This window comes from Ranitomeya variabilis, chromosome 2 (genome assembly GCF_051348905.1).
Source record: "Ranitomeya variabilis isolate aRanVar5 chromosome 2, aRanVar5.hap1, whole genome shotgun sequence".
Classification (NCBI taxonomy): domain Eukaryota; kingdom Metazoa; phylum Chordata; class Amphibia; order Anura; family Dendrobatidae; genus Ranitomeya; species Ranitomeya variabilis.
The window spans coordinates 449,992,756-450,006,186 of NC_135233.1; the positions used below are offsets into that span (position 1 = coordinate 449,992,756).

General features: G+C 43.7%; 1 protein-coding gene across 1 annotated transcript in view; it reads left to right on the forward strand.

Annotated features, from left to right (window-relative positions):
• Positions 1-13,431, forward strand: part of GALNT18 (polypeptide N-acetylgalactosaminyltransferase 18) — a 240,199-nt gene that overhangs the window by 134,845 nt on the left and 91,923 nt on the right. The gene's annotated exons all lie outside the window — the stretch shown is intronic.

Here is a 13,431-nt window from a genome sequence, read left to right on the forward strand (position 1 = left end):
AAGATTTCGATGGTAGGCGAGAGTCTGATATGTTGGGGTAGAGGGTTCCAGAGTAGGGGTGATACGCGAGAGAAATCTTGTATACGATTGTGGGAAGAGGAGATAAGAGGGGAGTAGAGAAGGAGATCTTGTGAGGATCGGAGGTTGCGTGCAGGTAAGTACCGGGAGACGAGGTCACAGATGTATGGAGGAGACAGGTTGTGGATGGCTTTGTACGTCACGGTTAGGGTTTTGTACTGGAGTCTCTGGGTAATGGGGAGCCAGTGAAGGGATTGACAGAGGGGAGAGGCCGGGGAATAGCGGGGGGGGGACAGGTGGATTAGTCGGGCAGCAGAGTTTAGAATAGATTGGAGGGGTGCGAGAGTGTTCGAGGGGAGGCCACAGAGCAGGAGGTTGCAGTAGTCAAGGCGAGAGATGATGAGGGCATGGACTAGGGTTTTTGCAGATTCTTGGTTGAGGAATGAACGGATTCGTGAAATATTTTTGAGTTGAAGTCGGCAGGAAGTGGAAAGGGCTTGGATATGTGGTTTGAAGGAGAGATCAGCGTCAAGGATTACCCCGAGGCAGCGAGCTTGTGGGACTGGGGAGAGTGGGCAGCCATTTACTGTAATGGTTAGGTTCGTTGGGGGGGGTCGCGTGAGATGGGGGAAAGATGATGAATTCTGTTTTGTCCATGTTAAGTTTCAGAAATCTAGCGGAGAAGAAAGATGAAATAGTGGACAGACATTGAGGGATTCTTGTTAGGGTACTGTCACACTATCACACTTTGATCGCTACGACCGTACGATTCGTGACGTTGCTGCGATATCCATACGATATCGCAGTGTCTGACAGCTACTGCGATCAGACACCCCCGCTGCGAATCGTACGTCGTAGCAGATCGTGTGGAACTTTCTTTCGTCGCTTGATCACCCGCTGACATCGCTGGATCGTTGTGTGTGACAGCGATCCAGCGATGTGTTCGCTTGTAACCAGGGTAAACATCGGGTAACTAAGCGCAGGGCCGCGCTTAGTAACCCGATGTTTACCCTGGTTACCAGCGTAAACGTTAAAAAAACAAACAGTACATACTCACATACATTCCGGTGTCTGTCCCCGGCGTCTCAGCTTCTCTGCACTGTGCGCGCCGGCCAGAAAGCGAGCACAGCGGTGACGTCTGACGTCACCGCTCTGCTTTCCGGCCGCTGTGCTTACACAGTGCTGAGAAGCTGAGACGCCGGGGACAGACACCGGAATGTATGTGAGTATGTACTGTTTGTTTTTTTTACGTTTACGCTGGTAACCAGGGTAAACATCGGGTTACTAAGCGCGGCCCTGCGCTTAGTAACCCGATGTTTACCCTGGTTACCCGGGGACTTCGGCATCGCTCCAGCGCCGTGATTGCAAAGTGTGACCGCAGTCTACGACGCTGGAGCGATATTCATACGACGCTGCGACGTCACGAATCGTGCCGTCGCAGCGACGAATATTGCACAGTGTGACAGTACCCTTAGTAGGGAGGTGATATCTGGTCCAGAGATGTAGATCTGTGTGTCATCAGCATAGAGTTGATACTGGAAGCCATGAGATTCTATGAGCTGTCCCAGGCCAAAGGTGTAAATGGAGAAGAGCAGGGGTCCTAGGACTGAACCTTGCGGGACTCTGACAGATAGGGGGCGAGATAAGGAGGTGGTGTGTGAGTGGGAGACACTGAATGTCCGGTCTGTTAGGTATGATGAGATCCAGGATAGGGCCAAGTCTGTGATGCCAAGGGATGAGAGGGTCTGTAATAATAGGGAATGGTCCACTGTGTCAAAGGCAGAGGACAGGTCCAGGAGGAGGACAGAGTAGTGTCGCTTGCTCTTGGCGGTTAAGAGGTCGTTGGTGACCTTAGTTAGGGCAGTTTCAGTGGAATGGTGTGACCGGAAGCCTGATTGTAAGCGGTCGAAGAGGGAGCAAGAAGAGAGATGGGAGGACAGTTAAAGGTAGACGTGTTGTTCCAGTAGTTTGGAGGCTATATACTACTATAATACCGTCCCAATATACAAGAATATAACTACTATAATACTGCCCCTATGTACAAGAATATAACTACTATAATACTGCCCCCTATGAACAAGAATATACAGTAACTACTATAATACTGCCCCAATATACAAGAATATAACTACTATAATACTGCCCCTATGTACAAGAATATGGCTACTATAATACTGCTCCCTATTAAAATTTAAACACCGAAAAATGGAGTTCCATACACAGGAGAATAAATTTTAAAAATTGTACATTTTATTATAAATATTTGCAACCACATTACATCACAAAAATAACGGAAAAATAGAACAAAGGAAAAAACCCTAGTTTAGAAATGGTAAAACCCCGGCAAAACAAGTCAGTTTATATAAACCAAACCCATGGTACTAGTGTGATCCGCTATAAGTCATAACAATAATAGATCAGAGAATTGAATACATGTAAATTAGTACAAACCTCACTGGATATCACAGTAGCCATCATCCATATGGGGGAAAAAATAATAATAGCGATACACCTAGTGATCAAGTATCTTACCCATGGTGAGTGAAGTCAGATGCCGGGGTGCCGAATCAACCTATGTACAATAATATACTATAATACTGCCCCTATGTACAAGAATATATCTACTATAATACTGCCCCTATGTACAAGAATATAACTACTATAATACTGCCCCTATGTACAAGAGTATAACTACTATAATACTGCTCCTATGTACAGGAATTGTAACTACTATAATACTGCCCCTGTGTACAAGAATATAACTACTATAATACTGCCGCTATGTACAATATGACTACTATAATACTGCTCCTATGTACAAGAATGTAACTACTATAATACTGCCACTATGTATAAGAATATAAGTACTATAATACTGCCACTATGTATAAGAATATAACTACTATAATACTGCCTCTATGTACAAGAATATAACTACTATAATACTGCCCCTATGTACAAGAATATAACTACTATAATACTGCTCCTATGTACAAGAATATAACTACTATAATACTGCCCCTATGTACAAGAATATAACTACTATAATACTGCCCCTATGTACAAGAATATAACTACTATAATACTGCCACTATGTACAAGAATATAACTACTATAATACTGCTCCTATGTACAAGAATGTAACTACTATAATACTGCCACTATGTATAAGAATATAGCTACTATAATACTGCTCCTATGTACAAGAATATAGCTACTATAATACTGCTCTTATGTACAAGAATATAACTACTATAATACTGCCACTATGTATAAGAATATAACTACTATAATACTGCCACTATGTATAAGAATATAACTACTATAATACTGCTCTTATGTACAAGAATATAACTACTATAATACTGCTCCTATGTACAAGAATATAACTACTATAATACTGCCCCCTATGTACAAGAATATAACTACTATAATACTGCTCCTATGTACAAGAATATAGCTACTATAATACTGCTCTTATGTACAAGAATATAACTACTATAATACTGCTCCTATGTACAAGAATATAACTACTATAATACTGCTCCTATGTACAAGAATATAGCTACTATAATACTGCTCTTATGTACAAGAATATAACTACTATAATACTGCTCCTATGTACAAGAATATGACTACTATAATACTGCTCCTATGTACAAGAATATAACTACTAGAATACTGCCCCTATGTACAAGAATATATCTACTATAATACTGCCCCTATGTACAAGAATATAACTACTATAATACTGCCCCTATGTACAAGAATATAACTACTATAATACTGCTCCTATGTACAGGAATTATAACTACTATAATACTGCTCCTATGTACAAGAATGTAACTACTATAATACTACCACTATGTATAAGAATATAAGTACTATAATACTGCCACTATGTATAAGAATATAACTACTATAATACTGCCTCTATGTACAAGAATATAACTACTATAATACTGCCCCTATGTACAAGAATATAACTACTATAATACTGCTCCTATGTACAAGAATATAACTACTATAATACTGCCCCTATGTACAAGAATATAACTACTATAATACTGCCCCTATGTACAAGAATATAACTACTATAATACTGCTCCTATGTACAGGAATTGTAACTACTATAATACTGCCCCTGTGTACAAGAATATAACTACTATAATACTGCCGCTATGTACAATATGACTACTATAATACTGCTCCTATGTACAAGAATATAACTACTATAATACTGCCCCTATGTACAAGAATATAACTACTATAATACTGCTCCTATGTACAAGAATGTAACTACTATAATACTGCTCCTATGTACAAGAATATAACTACTATAATACTGCCCCCTATGTACAAGAATATAACTACTATAATACTGCTCCTATGTACAAGAATATAGCTACTATAATACTGCTCTTATGTACAAGAATATAACTACTATAATACTGCTCCTATGTACAAGAATATAACTACTATAATACTGCTCCTATGTACAATAATATAGCTACTATAATACTGCTCCTATGTACAAGAATATAGCTACTATAATACTGCTCTTATGTACAAGAATATAACTACTATAATACTGCTCCTATGTACAAGAATATAACTACTATAATACTGTTCCTATGTACAAGAATATAACTACTAGAATACTGCCCCTATGTACAAGAATATAACTACTAGAATACTGCTCCTATGTACAAGAATATAACTACTATAATACTGCTCCTATGTACAGGAATATAACTACTAGAATACTGCCCCTATGTACAAGAATATAGCTACAATAATACTGCTCCTATGTACAGGAATATAACTACTATAATACTGCCCCTATGTACAAGAATATAGCTACAATAATACTGCTCCTATGTACAGGAATATAACTACTAGAATACTGCCCCTATGTACAAGAATATAGCTACAATAATACTGCTCCTATGTACAGGAATATAACTACTATAATACTGCTCCTATGTACAAGAATATAGCTACTATAATACTGCCCCCTATGTACAAGAATATAACTACTATAATACTGCTCCTATGTACAGGAATATAACTACTATAATACTGCCCCTATGTACAAGAATATAGCTACTATAATACTGCTCCTATGTACAGATGTACAGGAATATAACTACTATAATACTGCTCCTATGTACAAGAATATAACTACTGTAATACTGCTCCTATGTACAAGAATATAACTACTATAATACTGCTCTTATGTACAAGAATATAACTACTATAATACTGCTCTTATGTACAAGAATATAACTACTATAATACTGCTCCTATGTACAAGAATATAGCTACTATAATACTGCTCTTATGTACAAGAATATAACTACTATAATACTGCCCCTATGTACAAGAATATAACTACTATAATACTGCTCCTATGTACAAGAATATGGCTACAATAATACCGCCCCCTGTTGTGAATGATTGGTAGTCTTTCAGATTTATTGAGTATTTGTTTTTTGGGTTATTTCCGTCACTGTATATTGTGGAGTTGTTATTTTGGCAGTTTCCCGTATATTGGTGTGGACCATATTTCTCGTGGTAATGTGGCGGTCCGCGCCTCTGGTCGGCACTGACGGCTGTATAGTAATCACCGTAGACGCGGACGCCCCTGGCCGCAGCCTCAGATTAATCTGTTTCTTGTCCTCCCTGCTATATAAATACAGATTCTTTCTGACGTTCCCAAACATTGACTTTGCGTCCCCTGCTGACCGCGGCTTCACATTTGTCAGAATCGTCTATAAAACCTGCAGCCCAGAGATGTCGGCTAATGAAAAGCTGATGGAGCGTAATATTGACATCCATCACCTCCTTGTACAATCTGTATTTCTTCCTTTCTCGGCCGGGGACTGTGGGGAAATTAGCACCATTCTTGCTTTATATACAGTAACGTGCAGGAATTAGGCAGCGTTTACCTCTGACAATGGCGCTCCGGTTTCCTCCCTACGCCGGGTGCTTTTCCCTTGTGGCGGGCATTAATTCACACATCTGAATGAGGTTGGGGATTGCGAGGAGAGATGCTGACCCCATTACTGTAAATGGGGTCACCTCTCATGTCTGTGCGCCGCGCTGGACTTGAGGAGATTATGGATCGTAACATCAATTCCTAATGCAATTTCATGGACCTCCGGGGTCCCATTGCAGGGCCAGTGATCGGGCGGAGTGTGAATTAAGCCCAGTAACGCTTCTCCTCGCTCCCCGGACTCTTTAGATTGAGCTTAAAGTGATTGTCCTCGTTTACCACCTTTTCCCCGGATTCTGTGCTGATTCATTTCCCAATGCATCCTTATATAGATCTGATACAAAGCTCCAAATCCCCTGCACGAGATGGTTACATAACCAAATTCTGCCTTCCTGCAGCTGCCACTAGGGGGAGCTCACTGCATACAGTTTATACATTTAGCTCTATGACAGCACAGTATGCAGTGAGCTCCCTCTAGTGGCTGCAGGCAGGAGTTATGGAGCTTTGTATCTAAAAATTGAGGCTCCTTTAAAGGTAATAATTAGATTTTTGTTTAGGTTATTTTTATGTAAGTGATATCTGAGCAATACTCCCGTGTTGTGTCACGCGACATGTACGATAATTTACTTTATGGCATTGTGGCTCCGTGCAATCTTCTGTTATTATCCGGCTCGCTCCCGTTATTTGCATTAAAGAACAATCTGCTGAGAACAGTCTGTGCCCTATAGTCAGATGATGGCTGATTAACCCCTCCACAGCTCGCGATCTGCTTTATCTTGCAGATGACACAATGTTTTATGGAACTGCTTTTTAAGCAATTTTTGTTTTGTATTGTACTCGAGCGCATTTGTTTCAGGGGGCAACGTCTGATGTTGAATGTACACGATCCTCAAAGTGGGCATTCCCCAGCATGGGGGGGGGGGGGTGTTAAATATAGTGATTGTGGATTTAAAGGGATTGTACAGATTGGGAAAGCGTTGCTTTTGTTTACCTGTGGGTTGTATCATGGCGTTAAAGCCAAGTAAACGTTATTATACTCAACCTATGGACGGATGCAGCGCTGGTTTTGTATCATATCGGCCATGTTTTTAAAGTCTTAAAATGTTGAGAGCCCCAATTCTTCCTGCATATGTCCTACTAGATCATTGGCTTGTAACATTTGGGACTCCTCGCTTAACTCTATAATTCAGCATTTTTCACCTATCCAATGAATTTGTAAAGAAATTAAAAAATTAAAATAAAAATACAAATTTGGGCTTGGTGTACCACTTTAAAAACAGAGCTGTCAATCATCCTACTGCACTGCCCAGAGTCAGCTGCCTAGCATGGTGCACAGCAGAGGGCGCGCAGCCGTGGCCGTGGTCACACACATCCATCTCCTGATGAATGCCGTTAGTGCCCCCCACCAGGATCAGAAGCCCCCTGGATGCGCAGTAATACCCGCTGTATTTTCTCACGATCTCTTCTATGGACTCCAGTCCAGAAGTCGATGTGTTTACCCATTTTTTGCTCTCATTTTCCTCCCAGAAAATTACCTCTGCTAATCTGCCCTTGCTTTGGCTCTAATCACGTTAGGGAATTGATACCAGTTCAGCTGTATAATGCAAATATGCAATTTCAGTAAAAGGGTAATCACTTTTAGATGTTCGCTGCTGCTCGGTAATTGCTGCCGGTGCGTTTTAAAGGTGTAGCCCTATTTAAGAACAAGCCGTTAGTGCGGGGGTAATAGGCAGGAGGCGCTCAGCCATATAATAGTCCGACGTGGCCGCTATTTATAACATTCCTTTAATAATTCAGTGCCCCTTTTACACGTTTGCAAAAGTCCGGGGACATCAATGTCTGCATGAACCCAGCTATGAAATGCGTCAATCACATCATTATTTACTGTAGTCACAGCCAAAGCTGCATTCACAATTTTGTTTTCCTCTTTTCCATTTTGCAAGATGGGCTCCTGCTGCTTCAGAGCCTGCTGTGCTGTTACACCAGGGGAACGTAGCGCTTCCATCAGGCTCCAGCCCACTAGACGTACATGCGAGCCACAAGGAAAGGCAAATATATTATATCATATTATATCCCGAGGATAATGAAGGATATGGACACTTAAATGCATGCAGATTTTTGGCTAAAACTCATTTTTTCCTTAAAAAGAAATGCACAGCGTTCCTTCTATAGTTAACTGAGACTCAGTAAGTGAGCTTGATTTGACTGGAGCGTTTCTAACTTCTCTTCATTCTTCTGAGCTTCTCTCAGCAGATTTATGATCTCAAAGCTCATTACACTTTTGATATATATATATATCTATGTGTGTATATATATTATATATATATATATATATATATATATATATATATATATATATATACTAGCTATTGAACCCGCTCTACGCCCGGGTGGCGAGCATTTATATTGGTATATGGTCTCCATCCTGGTATGTGCTGCTCCCATCTTGCTCTCCCATCCTGTCATGTGCTGCTCCATCCTGCGCCCCCATCCTGTCATGTGATGCTCCCATCCTGCGCCCCCATCCTGTCATGTGCTTCTGCATCCCCATCCTGTCATGTGCTGTTCCATCCTGCGCCCCCATCCTGTCATGTGCTGTTCCATCCTGCGCCCCCATCCTGTCATGTGCTGTTCCATCCTGCACCCCAATCCTGTCATGTGCTGTTCCATCCTGAGCCCCCATCCTATCATGTGCTGCTCCATCCTGCGTCTCCATCCTGTCATGTGCTCCCATCCTGCGCCCCCATCCTGTGATATGCTGCTCCATCCTACACCCCCATCCTGTCATGTGTGTGCGCCCCCATTCTGTCATGTGCTGCTCCCATCCTGTGCCCCCATTCTGTCATGTGCTGCTCCATCTTGCGCCCCCATCCTGTCATGTGGTGCTCCCATCCTGCGCCCCCATCCTGTCATGTGCTTCTCCATCCTGCATCCCCATCCTGTCATGTGCTGTTCCATCCTGCGCCCCCATCCTGTCATGTGCTGTTCCATCCTGCGCCCCCATCCTGTCATGTGCTGTTCCATCCTGCGCCCCCATCCTGTCATGTGCTGTTCCATCCTGCGCCCCAATCCTGTCATGTGCTGTTCCATCCTGCGCCCCCATCCTGTCATGTGCTGTTCCATCCTGCGCCCCATCCTATCATGTGCTGCTCCATCCTGCGTCTCCATCCTGTCATGTGCTCCCATCCTGTGCCCCCATCCTGTGATATGCTGCTCCATCCTACACCCCCATCCTGTCATGTGTGTGTGCGCCCCCATTCTGTCATGTGCTGCTCCCATCCTGTGCCCCCATTCTGTCATGTGCTGCTCCATCTTGCGCCCCCATCCTGTCATGTGGTGCTCCCATCCTGCGCCCCCATCCTGTCATGTGCTTCTCCATCCTGCATCCCCATCCTGTCATGTGCTGTTCCATCCTGCGCCCCCATCCTGTCATGTGCTGTTCCATCCTGCGCCCCCATCCTGTCATGTGCTGTTCCATCCTGCGCCCCCATCCTGTCATGTGCTGTTCCATCCTGCGCCCCCATCCTGTCATGTGCTGTTCCATCCTGCGCCCCCATCCTGTCATGTGCTGTTCCATCCTGCGCCCCATCCTATCATGTGCTGCTCCATCCTGCGTCTCCATCCTGTCATGTGCTCCCATCCTGTGCCCCCATCCTGTGATATGCTGCTCCATCCTACACCCCCATCCTGTCGTGTGTGTGCGCCCCCATTCTGTCATGTGCTGCTCCCATCCTGTGCCCCCATTCTGTCATGTGCTGCACCCATTCTGTCAGGTGCTCCCATCCTGCACCCCCATCCTGTCATGTGTGCGCCCCCATTCTGTCATGTGCTGCTGCCATCATGCGCAATCATTCTGTCATGTGCTGCTCCCATCCTGCGCCCTCATTCTGTCATGTGCTGCTCCCATCCTGTGCCCCCATTCTGTTGTAATGTGCTGCACCCATTCTGCCTGTTCCTGTTTCCATTCTGCCATATGTTGCTCTCATCTTTCTCTCTCCGGCTCTACTGCCCGAGTGCGGCTGTGCTGAGTGCGGGCGGCTGTGCGTGGCTGTGCTGAGTGCGGGCGGCTGTGCGTGGCTGTGCTGAGTGCGGGCGGCTGTGCGTGGCTGTGCTGAGTGCGGGCGGCTGTGCGTGGCTGTGGCGAGTGCCGGCGGCTGTGCCGAGTGCGGGCGGCTGTGCCGAGTGCGGGCGGCTGTGCCGAGTGCGGGCGGCGAGTGCGGGCGGCTGTGCGTGGCTGTGCTGGGCGCCGAGTGCTGGGGGCCTGAGCAAGCGGGGACACCGGCGCGCTGTGTGGGTCAGGTGACGGAGTCGCCGCTAGCTCAAGCCCCCGGCACTTGCTATATTTACCTGTCCCCCGTTCCACTGCTGCGTGCCTCTGTCTTCCGGGGTCCTCTGCCTGTGACTGTTCAGTCAGAGGGCGGCGCGCATTAAGCGCGTCATCGCGCCCTCTGAACTGAACGTCGCAGGCAGAGGAGGAGGTGGAGGACGGAGTAGCACGCATCGGTGGAACGGAGGACAGGTAAATATAGCATACTCACCCTCCTGGCTCATCCCTGCTTCTCCGTTGGAGATCGCGGTGTGCGTTCAGTGCTTACGCATACCGCGATCTCCTGGGAGCGTCGCTCTGTGGGGTCCAGACTGCGCCGGCGCTTGCGCAGTCTATAGAGGCTTCGGACTAGAGCGACGCTCCCAGCGTTATATATATATGTATGTATGTGTATATTTTAATACACACAGAAATATAAAATTGTTATATTGTGAATATACATATATGAACATTTTTATATATGTGTTTGTATATTAGAGCAAATTTATATATATATATATTTTTCCCCATCCACCCCAGAGATATCTTTATCCTTTTAAAGAGTAATCAAACTTTTTTTTATTGTCTCGTTAAAAAGCCATGATTAAAGTAATTCTTTCATTGTTTAGTTCATGCTTCTTTTGGAAGCTGCTTTGAACTGCTGCTCTAGCAAGAATCCATATTTACAATATTTGCTAACACTCTCTGAGTGAGTTTCTCTGCTCCCTTCTTCCACCCTCAGATGGTTAAAAGAATGTAAATAGCATTTGTGACTATATTTTTTTTGCTACAGCAGCAGATCAAAGCAAAGTGTAAAAGAACATGAACTAGGCAGTTGAAAAAGCACTTTCAGCATGGGGTTTGACAGAGATGTAAGTAAAGTAATGGAGTATATTACAAAGATTCCTAGCTTTGCAAAGGCTGATCAACAATGAAACAAACACAAGTTAAGTTACTTTGTAGCAATATGTGCTCTGGCCAACAATAAAGAAGAGCTCCACTGTCCATTGCTTTGACTGAATGTGAGGAGCTTTCCTTGTATGTTTAGGATGGCCATGAATGCACTGAAAACATGTATTATAGGTCAGGACTATGTCAGTCAGCATAGTTTTGCCAGCAGAATTATGAATGCAGCTCTGGATGTGACTGGAGTGTCAGTTCAAGTTGAGAACAGCAAATCTATTCACCATAATACATAGTTTTAACCTATAAAATGGTGTTCATAGTTTCTCTTCCAGTCCGGTTAATAATTGATGCAGTTCGTAGCTTTCAGACCTTAGCAGAAAAGAAGAACTCCGGGAGCGCAGGATTTGCAGCATGTGATTTTCTGGAAGTACTTCACATAAAAGTTATTTTTCTACAGTTCGAGTCCAGATTCTTGGAGAATCAGCACAAAGCACGCGCACAAAGTGATGCATAATTAAAGGGTTCTTACCGAGGAGACAAAACCATAGCGCTGCCTCCCTTTATCCAATATTCATTATATTGTGGGCGCCGTACCTTTAAGAGAATAGACAGTCAGTTCAACCAAGGTAAATGGGATAAAATATTGATGAAGGTGATCCATTGTGCGCAGGGGTCACTGTGGATCACCTGGCCTGGGACTGCAGCGGTTGTGGGTTGCATCATGCTGGGACTTGTAGTTTTCCAGCCTGCTGGAGACCGGAGTGATCCTGTCAGTAGATCACAGCATCACTGATGGTGACTATTCAACAGAAGCCTCGTCTTCTGCACATCCTGATCCTCCTGGTTCTTGAATATATTCAGTAAAGATGTGAATGTAGTTTCTGCAGCAGGTGCATGGATTTCTGCATGCCCCATTGAGGTGAATGGGAGCGTCCCAGAATGTCTGCACACAAGAGGTCGGCGCGTAGTCCTGGTTTATCCACACAGTATCCAAAGATGTTGCAAAAATCTTGGCATAACCAAAATGTGTAAGGGGATTACATGGTTACATAGTTACATAGTTATTAAGGTTGAAGGAAGACTTTAAGTCCATCTAGATCAACCCATAGCCTAACCTAACATGCCCTAACATGTCGATCCAGAGGAAGGCAAAAAAACATGTGGCAAAGAGTAAGCTCCACCATGGGGAAAAAAATTCCTTCCCGACTCCACATACGGCAATCAGACTAGTTCCCTGGATCAACGCCTTATCAAGGAATCTAGTGTATATACCCTGTAACATTATACTTTTCAAGAAAGGCATCCAGTCCCCTCTTAAATTTAATTAATGAATCACTCATTACAACATCATACGGCAGAGAGTTCCATAGTCTCACTGCTCTTACAGTAAAGAACCTGCGTCTGTTATTATGCTTAAACCTTCTTTCCTCCAGACGTAGAGGATGCCCCCTTGTCCCTGTCTCAGGTCTATGATTAAAAAGATCATCAGAAAGGTCTTTGTACTGTCCCCTCATAGATTTATACATTAACATAAGATCACCCCTTAGTCTTCCTTTTTCCAAACTAAACAGCCCCAAGTGTAATAATCTATCTTGGTATTGCAGACCCCCCAGTCCTCTAATAACCTTGGTCGCTCTTCTCTGCACCCGCTCCAGTTCAGCTATGTCTTTCTTATACACCGGAGACCAGAACTGTGCACAGTATTCTAAGTGTGGTCGCACTAGTGACTTGTATAGAGGTAAAATTATGTTCTCCTCATGAGCATCTATGCCTCTTTTAATGCATCCCATTATTTTATTTGCCTTTGTAGCAGCTGCCTGACACTGGCCACTGAATATGAGTTTGTCATCCACCCATACTCCCAGGTCTTTTTCATTGACGGGTTTTGCCCAGAGTTTTAGAATTAAGCACATAGTTATGCATCTCACTACTTCTACCCAAGTGTATGACCTTACATTTATCCCCATTAAAGCTCATTTGCCATTTATCAGCCCAAGCTTCTAGTTTACATAAATCATCCTGTAATATAAAATTGTCCTCCCCTGTATTGATTACCCTGCAGAGTTTAGTGTCATCTGCAAAAATTCTACTCTGAATTCTGAATTTTACAAGGTCATTAATAAATATGTTAAAAAGAAGAGGGCCCAATACTGACCCCTGTGGTACCCCACTACTAACCGCGACCCAGTCCGAGTGTGCTCCA